This window comes from Haliaeetus leucocephalus, unplaced genomic scaffold (assembly GCF_000737465.1).
Source record: "Haliaeetus leucocephalus isolate CR32 unplaced genomic scaffold, Haliaeetus_leucocephalus-4.0 Scaffold173, whole genome shotgun sequence".
Lineage (NCBI taxonomy): Eukaryota > Metazoa > Chordata > Aves > Accipitriformes > Accipitridae > Haliaeetus > Haliaeetus leucocephalus.
This window is the reverse complement of record NW_010972609.1, coordinates 5,992,596-6,005,095: the sequence shown is the minus strand read 5'-3', so window position 1 is coordinate 6,005,095 and position 12,500 is coordinate 5,992,596.

The window sequence follows — 12,500 nt, the reverse complement described above, 5'->3', positions numbered from 1 at the left end:
TTAATGACTATTAGTATCTTTCCCATTCAAAGTAAATGTGTTTTTAAAAGTTCAGGCCTAAACTCTTTTCCTAAAAATCTATGCCTATTTGTATTATGGAGTTCATATATATTTTTCTAGTATTGCTTGGCCACCTTAAATAAAATTATTTCACTTAATAATACAAGACATTTCCTTCTGAAATATCTTATAAGTTGTTATTCATTAATTGTTTTTTGACAAATTTACCAACTCAAAAAGACTTTGCATGTCTACAGGAATATTAATTTAATTTTATTTCACCTACCGGTATCCCCTTCCAAATTCCTTTTTAATTCAGGCAACTTCTACTTTTTCCCTCCAGTTTACAATATATTTTTTTGCGGAACTGGCACATTTGAAAATCTTCTAGGACATAAAGACTGAGCTATATTGTTGTCTATCAGCTTCCATACCTGTGACATAAGTACTTTTTTTAATATATAGGAATTATTTTGGGGGCGTGATATATTTGAGGTTAAATGTTTCTCATCCATAAGCTAGTACATCCATTTATGTGCTCAGCTATGGTGGACTTATTCTGTCATACTCACTTTTTGGTCTTTAATCAGCATTAGGTCAGTATTTCTTCTGTTTAAGTGACTTGGGCTGCAGAGTGTCCATGTTCTCAAACAGGACCTCAGTATCCACAAAGTTAATAATATTGAAGGGAAAAATTTATAGCTGGGCCACCCGGAAGGTTCTTTTATTCATCGCATCCCCTGAACGCTTCTGAAGGTGCACTCTCAGTTCAGAACCCAACCTCAGTCTCTTATTATTTGTCAGAGTCCCAAGTTGTGTGTCATTGTCTGCCTTCCTTTGCAGACAGATTTTTCTTAGGACACTGCTAAGGTGTCTAGTCTCTTATGTTTTTACTCAGAAAAACTGTATACAAATCTGGGTTTTAACAAAGCTTTTAAATGCATCCTCAGCTTTAGTAAGTTACTTTTATGAGATTCATTTCCTGTATCTTATTTGAGTTCTTCAATGATTATTTTCACCCAGGAGGTCACCTGCTTTCCCCAGCGCGCAGTCTCATCACTCTTTAAGAGACAAAAGGAACTACTGTAAATGTAGCTGCATCTGATAATAAAAAACTACTCAAAATTACAAGTTTCAAAATATAATTTAGCTTTGCAGTGTACTCCACCTGAACCTGTCCTGTAGCCACACAGAGGCTCAAAGGCATGAGCAACGTTACTGGAGAGCAGTGAATTCTGAAAATCCAGAACAAGTGCAATGGTGCTCGTCAAAGTCATGCTTGTTTGCACAGACTAGATCAGCTGCAAATCTGTGTAATAGGTGGGATTTTACAGTGCAATCATGATTTTACTCTCTGAAACTATATTGATGGGCTTTTCCTGTTGGGCTTTCTCTATTGATCTGCCTCCTAAAAAATATTGAGCGTTCATCACGATGGTTTTGGTGGGAAAAGGATGCTGTTTCTTCTGTATTTTTTTATTACTTAAGAAATGTTCTATAGTCTAAGGAAGTGGTGTAACTGCTTTGAAACATGGATAAAGCTTATTTCTTGTCTGAACCTGTGCTAATTCCACAGGATAGTATAATGATCATGACTTTTTTGTCCAGTTGCATTAGGGTCAACAAAAAAGAAATTTTGATTTCTATCTCAATGTAAAGAATATGTCAAATAATGTTTTTAAATGAGAAAATAATTATTTTAAAATTAGTGAAGTTTGTCAGTTTAACAAGAGTTAAATCTAGACTACAGCTATGCATGCTCTTGAAAATACTTCTACATGTGAACAGCTTAACAGATATGAATGTAACTCCCTTGAGTTCCCTTGTGGAATGACAATATGGTTTGCAGAACCTCCAATTTTTATTATTAAATCTCAAAGGTGGGAACTTTCTTTAATTAGTTGAACTGGAGGGTAAGGAAGCAATCTTAGCTAGGTGAACAAAAATAACATTTTAATTTCTTTTTTTCCCCCCAAGTGTGAATTGAGATGATTCAGCAACTGTGGGTTTTACTCTCTTTTAAAGAAGAAACACAAAATAGTACAAAGACATGTTTAAGTTCACTCATGTGCTGTTGAGTTACTAAACGTACTAATATTTCTTCAGAAAACCTTAAGGCTAATATATGTAGAGTGTTCTTTGTTACACTGTCATAGATAAAGTGCTCAAATTTGTTTATTTCTTCTAATCTCCAGCCATTTTATCTTTATAAAATGAAAACAATATTTACAAATATTACTAGTGAGTTCAGAAACTCAATGAAATGTGTGAATTCTCTGATAGAAGTACATTTACAAAAGTAAGGTCCAGGGCAACCATAATGCAGAACTGTGCGGTGGTGATGGTATGGTTTTCCTGAGACAACTAGCAGCCACATCTCTTTTCCCATACATAAATGGCAGTCAGCAATAGCTAGAAACAAAAGACCCCTCTCTCACTCTCTGAATACAGTGACATTCATTCTCAGAGAAGCAGGGGCAGCTTTTTGAAAGCAGACTTCTTCAGTCCAACAATAACACACAATGAGTTATTGACTTGTTTATATATGGAGCTCTTTTCAGTAACTAACTCTGACTCCCCACAGTCTGGACAAATGATTGATTTCGTTGTTAGAAAAAGAGAAAGCTCTTGCACTAAACTCTGTAGTGCAAACTACTTTTTCCCCATTTGTTCCCCCACTGAATAGGACCTTATTAAAATGCACTTTCCAAAAAATACCTGCAGCTGGCCTTTATAAGCATGTTTTGTATATATAAATAAGTAATTTGTCCCACTCTTTTGTATGGTAACAAACCATTGGAGAATCTTGTCAACATATATATGAAGGTTGAGTGTCATAGGATTTTGGTTAAACGATATTATTTATATCGATATGCATACAAAGCATGATTTTTAAAGTATTTACAGTAGCTATTTGCCATTTGGTTACAAATACTAATTTTTAAAAGTTAATAGGCATGATGGGTTTTTATTGAGAAATTCCTATTTCCTTTTGACACCAGTTGTTAAAGTAATATGCCATACACGGGTTATTATGATTTTTTTATATATGATCAACTAAACAAATATTTGCATAACTGTTAATTAATCTTGCAACTTTTGCACTTTGTTGTAGTATATCATCTATTATGTTTTTTCTGTTTATTATTATTCTGTTAATTAATTTATGTTAATTCTTCATATACATATATGCACAACATTTTATTTTAAAGAATGTGAGCCTTCTTATGTTCTCTTTTATTGCTGTGGGGTTTCTTAAATAAGTAAATAAGTATGTGGTTTCTTTTTTATAAAGTTAAATACTAAACCATATTACTTAAAAAGATGCTGCATTTGTCCAACAGCTGCATTGCAGGAACAATTTTTATATAGCAAAAAAAGGATGCAGAGTTCTACTGAGCCCTGCATTTTGTTAGTTACGAAACATTGTGGGAAGTTAAGCGCTCATTAGAATGTTGCTGAAGGTATGTTTCCCATGCATTTTACTAACACGTATAGAAATGTAATGAGGAATTAATGGAGTTAATGCCATGTTACTCCTGATTGTCCAGGTTCTTGCACCTGTGAAGTTTTGTTAGCCATGGCACACAGAATGTGAAATACTAGCAGATCAAATGCAAAATGCTAGCATTTTACTGCAACATGACATAAATTCTGTAGAAAGCTACTCAGGTTAGAAGGAAATAAGGTATCATATCCCTTGTATCCATGTGAATATTCTTTGTGTTTCTTACAAGATTTAAGGAAGTGTGGATTTTCGATTTGTATAGGTTTCTATGGCTATAAAAAGAAAACTGGGAAAGTGTAAATTGTGGATTTCTAATCTGGAATATCAACCTTGAAACTTGCTGAGTTAGTTATTCTAATTCTGTGAGTTGATCATGTCATGCCTTGTTTTTACAAATTTGTGTTCTTTCCATCTTTTGTGTATTAATTTCTTTTATCTCCTTTCTTTTAATTCTTAATCTTTGATTTGTTTTCCAAACAAAAATATTTTTATTATCATACTTCCTTTTTCTTTCTTTAAAGTAGTTCTCCTAACATAATTTAGCTCCCTTTTGGAGTGCTAGCACAGACAGGCCACCAGTTTCCACCTATCATTAATCCTGCCCAGGCAGATCTGATTGATCAACAAAATATATAATATTAGCATGATTTATGATATGATATCAGCAATGGTATTCTGATGTTCACTAAGCCTTGCTAGAACCTAGTTAGAATTACCAAAGATTTAATTAAAAAAAATTCCTAGCGGGTAAGTTGCGAGGGGAAAAAATTAACTAACTGTCTGCTCTTCTCCATTTTCATATGAACACCAGGGATTAGCATACCTTTGAAAAAGCTTGCATGTACAGCAAAGAGGACTTGGAAAGAGCTATATTTTCTATAGAAATCCATGCGTAGAGCAGAAATTTGCTGCAGAAATTAATGCCTGTCTTGTTATCTTTAACTTCTATGTATCTTGCTCTGTGCCTTGTGGATGTAGATCAGGAGCTCATAGTAGCATCATTCTTAACTGGTTGTGGAGGGTCGGGGGAGGAAAAGGAAGACCTATTCTTCTGTGTAGCTTCTGTAGTCTTTTGTGAAGACCCAGAGATCCATAGGGTTTTCCTGTGATCTCAACGTATCCATACTTACAATTGACTCGTCCCTCCCCCTGTGTATCTGAATGTCCTGGGACAGACCCTCAGCTGCAGTGAAGTGATGTCAGTTGAAGTTGGTGGCTTTTTACTCATTTAATTGAGTGACATGCAAACCTGGTCTTACGCCTTCTCCACCAAAGCCTTTCAGAAAATCTCTGAACAGCAGCTTTGTAGAGCTTTTTAGCTTTTGTCTCTCCTACAGCTTCAGGTGTTATGCGAGGAATCAAATTAGGATGATCAGGAACAGATCCTGGTCTTTGAAAGACATTATGTTGCAGTTATGTGAGTATATTTGGTTTTTGGACAAGTTACACTCATTTGACTGAAAAAACATATCTGTTTTCTGTCTGAAATGTAACCAACGGTTTAAAATTTTTTTTCAGTCAGTACAGTACCATTCAACAGTGATAAGCACGATACAAGAATAAAATTAAATGTATGCTGAAAAAGTAGGACACCGTATTTGTATCTTTCATTTCCATTAAACGGAAATAAAGATGCAGTATGCAAATTTGCAAAGAATTGTGCCTTAAAGAAACTCTTTTGGCTTAAACTTTTGTTTAATTTTTCTTTAAAGATGTTTTACTTTATTTTTACTTATGCATAAAAATGCAGGTCTATGTGTCCTGCAATCCTGAGTAGTGCCATAAGAATGTGTCAAAATAAAGTTTTCAGATTCTTTGCAAGTGTCCAGGCATTTTCTCATATTTAGAATCAGAACTTTAACAATATTTTTTGTCAAATGAAAGGCATGTCATATAACGCTAACTTTGTTAGCCCTTTGCTCATGCCAGGAAGAAAAAGCTTCTGTGATAAGGCTAACAGTAACCATCTTTAACTTTTATATTTACTTCAAAGCTTACCCATCTGCTCCCAGTTCTTCTGGTTTTGCTTTCAGCTGTAATTGCTGAAGACCAGTGGGTGTACTAATGTCAATCAAATTGCCTTGTGACAGCAAGCATATACAGACCCTTTTTTCCTTTCTAGCGATTTCATTTACCACACTTAGATGAATAGTTCGAATTGTTTCAAACTTTGGGACAGTAGATGAAATCCTGGTTTCACTGAAGTTAATAACTGATCCTCTCACACTGCTCCCTTCTGACAGGTATCTCAGGGAAGGCAAAAACACTGTAGAACGCCTGCTGTTCAGAAGAGGAAAATGCAGATGTGAGGCCAGTCCCTACCATAGGTAGGGTACAAGTATTGTTTAAATAGGACCCCCTCAATGAGTTGGAGACTGGGAGTTTTAAACAACCCATACAAAAGCAATTGACTACTGTCAAAAGTAGCATGGTCTGAATTTTTTTTAACCTTGTCTCTACTGCATGTAAATTAGACACTGTTTTCCCAACTTTAAAATACTGACCACTGAAAAAAGTACTTGGGATGTATGAAGTTTTTAGGTTACTCATTCTGAAAGGTGGTTTTTTTATAATTATATTGCAAGCCAAGCAAACCCTAATAACATTTAAAATACATGCCTTTTCAAGTTGATGCAGAATAAAAAACAAATATACATAAAAATGCTAATGTGAAAATGTATAAGAAAATAACATATATGTTTATATGAAAATGCTTCATATGGGTTTTTAATCCATGCCAGATGAAGTAAGTGACTTAGGTAAACTAATTTTGCTGACAAATAAGAGAAAAAAAGACCATAAAGACTATATTTGAAGGCCAGAAAACTTTTTTTTTGTAACTGACTTTTGATTTTGATGTCTACATAAAAATGGGACAATTTTCTACCACTATGCTTCTTAATGACCGAGTAAAGCAATTGCCAAAAAATAATGTCAGGATACAGATTTCTGAATCTTTAGATTTACATCTTTTTTCTGGAGTATTGTGATCCCCAGATGCAAAGGTTAATTTCCCCAACAGGTAGAGCAATAGCTGTACTAGGCAAGAGCTAACAACTTGATATTCTCCCGTTCATTGGCTTTAGGAACACACAAAAAAAGTCTCCAGGATGCCTATATATATGTGACCCTATTTTAGACTTAGTCTCTCATTGGCTTATGATTCAGTTCTATTAATAAATTTAACCATGCTTATCAGAAACAGCTAAATACCTTGGAAAGTCAGTATCAATACTGACTAGCACAAAAACCCTCAGTCTTTATTAAAGTAAATGAACTTTACAATGAATTATGGCTTTCATGAATATTTTGGTTTTAATTATTCATATTCTGGAATGTCTCTGGGTATAAGACATTGGTCACTTTGATAACACTCTGTCTGTTAAAACTTGAAAAGTATTAGTAAATTCCTTAGGTTAGCAAGGTTGGTGACTGTTTGATTTTCTCTTTTCTCTGTAAAGACAACTGTTGCATTTTCCCCCCAGTTTTTTTCTCTTTTTTTCTCTTCCTAATTCCATATTGAGTGGGTCTGACTCTTTAACTTTCTTCTCTTTTCTAGCCCTTTCTGTGTAAAAACACTTTGAAGATTAACTTCTTGCTCCAATTAACTCAATGGCCAAACAAAAAATGAGTAGTGTCATTAGAATCCATGGTTACAATCAAATATTCTTTTTTGTTGACATCTAACATTGATAAAAAAGAAGTAAAAGCATCTAGTTCATAGTTCTGTGTAAGAAACAGCGTGTAGCTATTCTGCCCCCAAACAGAATTTTGGCAAGTGCAATTTCATTCCTCTTCCCTTATTGTGCCAGAATGGAAATAAATTTCATCAACCCTTTTACTTGCACAGATAATTTCTTCCTTGTGGCCAGCTTCAGTACCTTGACTTGCATGATGAAAATGTGTAGTAAAGACTATGTTGTCTCTCCTTATCACTGCCAGCCTACTTTCTGCCAATGTGTTTGGAACAAAGGAAAAACCCCCAGTGGTTGGGTGTTCCCACTCAAAGGATGGGTGGGAAGCTTGAAATGAGGTAAAAATTCAATATATTCCAATACCTTCTATGTAGTAGCTGTAAATATGTTTAATGTCATGTGTGACTCCAGCACTGTATTTGACCCCATGTAGAGGACGGATTCATCCTTCCTCTAGAGAAAACCTCCCTGACTGCAGTGAGTATGAAAAATTGATCTCTCATACTCAGTTGAAGGTTTGGTATATGTCATACTTTTTATCAATTCTGCAACTTTCTACAGAAACTAGGAATGTTTTCTTCAAGTCTTTTTTTCTATTTTTTAATACACAATTCCTTTTGCTAGTAAAACAATTTTAAAAGAGATTTTTCAACCTAGCAAAATATTTATTATTCAGTTAAGATTTTACGTAACTCCCTTGCTTTTGTTAGAACTGTGTTGTTGCTCTAACATGAAATGTTAAACTCTGTTCTGTTCTTTTAGGGAAGAAGTGTAGTTTACAGTGTCAAGATTTAGTAAGCTAATCATAAGATTATGCAGGAAATATTATAATGAAAAACTTAAATCAAGCATTTTTCTTACAATAGTTCATGCTGAGATGTTGACAGTGTATTCTATAAATGAAATATGAATACAAAATTGATGGCAGATAAAAGGGAAGAATGATTTCCTTGTAGGTTTCTGGATGGCAAAAAAAAAATTATTCCTTCAGGTATAATACTATTAATACATGCATCTTATTGCAATGCTACCAGTAAATATATATTAACATTTAATTTCTTGGAATAATTAAAAATCTTTTTAGTATTATATCAATGATATTTCATTTTCCTATCAATAACTTGTATTTGACGTTAACTTGTTTTCAGTAACGTTACTTTTCTTTGTTTACTAATTTCTAACAACTCATACTTTTCTTAAATAAAACCGACTCCCTAAACAACATATACATGTAGGCCTCAATCTTGAGCTCCTTACTTAGGCAGAAATCCTAAACTATCTGCCTGAGATTGGGATGAATAGCTTTTCCAGTTCCATGTGCTTGGTAATTTTACCTCTGCATGCTGAAAGGCACGTACCAAAATAAAAAGCTTTTAATGACCCATAACTTTTTACCAGAAATATGGAGATAGAAAAGAAACACTATTTATTATTACCATGACAAAAATACTGCCCAGAAACATCCTTGAAATGTTTAGGAGGCCATGAAAATAAAAAGGAACAATGAAAATTATGTAGAGAAAGAGAGAGAAAGATGTATTAAGTGGGCAAAATATTGAATACCTTTTTGGTTCTGGATGCTTAAATCTTCCAGTACATGTTATTCAGTTAATTTACAGACACTACATTTTCTATTTAGAGCTTGCAAATTAATACCCTGCATATACAAATCCGCTTGATTTATTTTAATGTTTGTGAATCACATGCAATAGCCGTTCAGGTTTTTCACTAATCTTCAGCAGGGTGTTTTAACTATCCTCCTAAAGACTTACGGCACACTGAAAGGTCTGGAAGTGGTGCCAGGTACTGCACCACCCAGTTCCCCAAGCACCTAGTACAGGCAAGGTCACGCTTCTGTTTGAATGAGTCTGAATCTGAAGAGCAGAACTCACCATTACGCCTCTGAGCAGCTTTAACCTACGAACAACGATGAAGCAACCAGGAGGAAGTGAGAAGCTACTGTAAGTGGCACGGTGTGCAAAGTGGTTGCTGGGTGGAATCTCGTCACAGCTCTCTGGTTCTCTTCGATGGAATTATAACATCCATTGCTCAGAGAATGTAGGCCCATTTATTTCATCTTTTGAATAACTCAATTGGTTGTCAATATTTGATATGTCCTTCGATGTGGATATTAATTTTAATATCACTTGACATTAGCATGAATACCAATTCAGTAATACTTCCATGTTAAATGATCCAGCTTTATCTTTAAATAATCCTTATTTTTGTAATTCGTCTAACTAAACAATTTCTTCTAAGTGTAATTTGAATAAAAGATATTTCACATTAGTGGGCATATTAATTGTCAACTGTGTTATACAAAAGAATGACATTTAGATACAGTTAGTCAATCAAAGATCAGATTTTTATTCACTAACAACTTAATTAGACATTCAAGGTAGCAAACCATGACCAATTGTTTAACACAATTGGTATCACAGGGGTACATGGTATTTTTCGTATTATTTAAAAGGTGTGGAATCTGAACATTTGCACTTATAGTAAATCACAAATTGTGGCACCATTATAGCCTTATTCTGAGGTGTTTTTTTTCTCTTTTCTGATTCCCTATTGAATAGTCTTGTTTCTATTTTACAATTAAAGTAATAAAGGTCCATGAAATTTCCATTTCTTTCCTTCCTTAACAGTCCTCCTCTGAGATTCTAGAAGGTGAGTGCTGTCAAAGCCATATTTGGAAAGCATTTGGGCATATGAAGATGCAGATAGGTACAGAATGTGATTTTCAAAATCTGGGCAGTATTTCTTCTCTGTTGGGAGTGAAAATGCTGGAAATTTCGGTGCAGAAGTCGTCATTTTGCAGAATTACTTCACTCATTAAGAAAAGCCTTCCTTGTGATCCCTGATGCTGTTTGTTTTGCCTGGTTTAGAAAATAATTACAGACGCTGAGCTCAGATCCTAGTATAAATCAATACTGAAGTTGTTGAAGCTTGGCTGATCTATACCAGCTGAGGATTTGTTTCACTAAATGTGAACTCTTATTGCTATTCTTACAATTGTATACCTCCTGCCCCTTGTTCACATTTCAATTGACAGGTTCAGTGCAAAGTGGCTTAGAGCACTCTCTGATAACATGAGTGGACTCTGAGTAATATAGCATTTAAACTGACAGCTGACTTTATGGTGCTAAACTAAACAAGAGGGGCATGAAGAGATACTGATAATAGATGAACTTTATGTATAGGCATAATAAAAATAACTGATACTCTTATTTGCTGTGGATTTGCAGTAGCACCAGTAGGCTTTAACTTATAAAATACCTTACAGAGTTGTCTTGAAACCTATGTACTGTATACTCATAAGCAGTTCATTAGACTTTAAGTTAATATAAACATTATATTATAAATATTTACCAATCCATGTACAAATGACACAGTCATCCCTCACCTTGGTGGGCAGAGATTATGGAAGAAGAAAATAGTTTTAGCATAGCAGGAAAACCACAGTTTTCTCATAATGTAGAATTTTGCAAGGCTGCAAAAAACAGGGGACCTCAACGTCTTTCACATCAGTACCGTTACCCTGTTACATGTCAGCCAAGGAGATGACCCTCCTGTATTTTTAATGAGAAAAGTAGCTTATTCTTTGCATGTGCTTTTTTTGGCTACGTTGTGTTCATTTACCATTCCCTCACCCAACTCCTGTACAAGTGTCACTTCCATGATGAGTTTTCCTGGAGAATGAGGAGTAAAATGTGTAGGTTCTCTGTAGCACAATGAAAGCATGCATTTTTTTCAACTTATGCGTACGTAAGCCTTCTTTTGTGAATAAGACTCATAGGGTCAGATAATGTTTAAAGGGAAAGGCTTTATGTCTCTCAGGCCTGCATGTTTCCACATGGATGCTTCTACACACACACAGATTGAATTATGAACAGACCTATTAATGCTGGGATCACAAAAGGTCAAGTTTTGTCTTCTTTTACCTCTATTCAGAATTGCTTTTGAAAGGGGGGAAAAAAGGGATTTGCAGAAAAAAAGATTCATGATGAAGAATTTTACAGGTCTTTTTTTCTGTCCTTTAGCAACATCTGGGAGTTGGAAAAAAAATCTTATTATGTAAAATAGTCCAGGGGTATTGTATTACTAGATTTTAATATATCTCACTTGGGTCACTAGTAGGGTTACCTTATGGAATGACCTGCTACCTAAGGAACAAAACACTAAAAAGGAACTTGAGCAAAATTTTCCTGCTACTATAGTGGATGTGTTTAACTGAAGACAAATCGTAAAATTATTCCAAGAAAAAACTTTAGATGTTTCATTTTTTGATAATAATAGAGGTCTAGACCCTAAAATATTTTCTCAGGAAAATCTTACGTTGAAGGTGAACTAATCCTTCAGAAGCTTCAGACTATTCATTTGAAAAGTTATATTAAACTTATAAATAAAAGTGGATGTTACAAAGTGCTCTGCCCGATCTCATCACCAGTAATATTTATATTATTTTCACAAATATCTTTGCAAGAGGAAAATCAAATATTATTGAAGAGATTCTCCGGCTGTATTTTTATGTTCTAAATACAGCGATGCAGAGCCATGAAATCACTCTAATACCAAAAAATATTGTCTCCTGTATTTTCTACAGAAAACGTAGTTGAGAAACAGAGAACTGAGACTGAAATAATAATAGATGCTTTTAAGATGGCAAAAGGTTAACACTATACCCTAAATCTCTGCATTACATTTGGCATCTTTTTACGTATATATGTTTGCATGTGTGCATGAGGGAGTGCAAATACTTGCAAGTATGAATCTCTAAAGTACACCACTGCTCACTTTTTGTAATGCTAAAAGTGTATTACTATGTCTTCATGCTTTTTTTATATTTGCAAAAAATGATACAAAATATCCTGAAGTGGAAAAATGCACAAGTGATAAAGAATTTTAAGGTGTGGTTGAGACTGGACATTAGTCACAGAAGTTCAGAGAAGCCTAAGAATGCTAAGGAAATGGGAAACAAATTAAAGGCGTTAACAGCAAATGTGATACACATTGGAAAGAATCACTAGCATTATTTACACAGTTTCAGAACTGCTGATTCAAAAATTGACTGTTACTTCTCAGTAAAATCATCTAGGAATCCCTATAGGCTGGATTAAATGAGAGTAGTGAAAGGAAATCGACTCTGACACTGTATAAAATTAAGAAAGAAAATGATAGCAAAATATTGTAATGCTGTTATATAAATGCCACTATGTGAAATTCCGCCCCCCCTCCCCCCCCCCCCCCCCCCACAAAAAAACAACAAAAAAAAAAAAAAAAAATAACAAAAATTT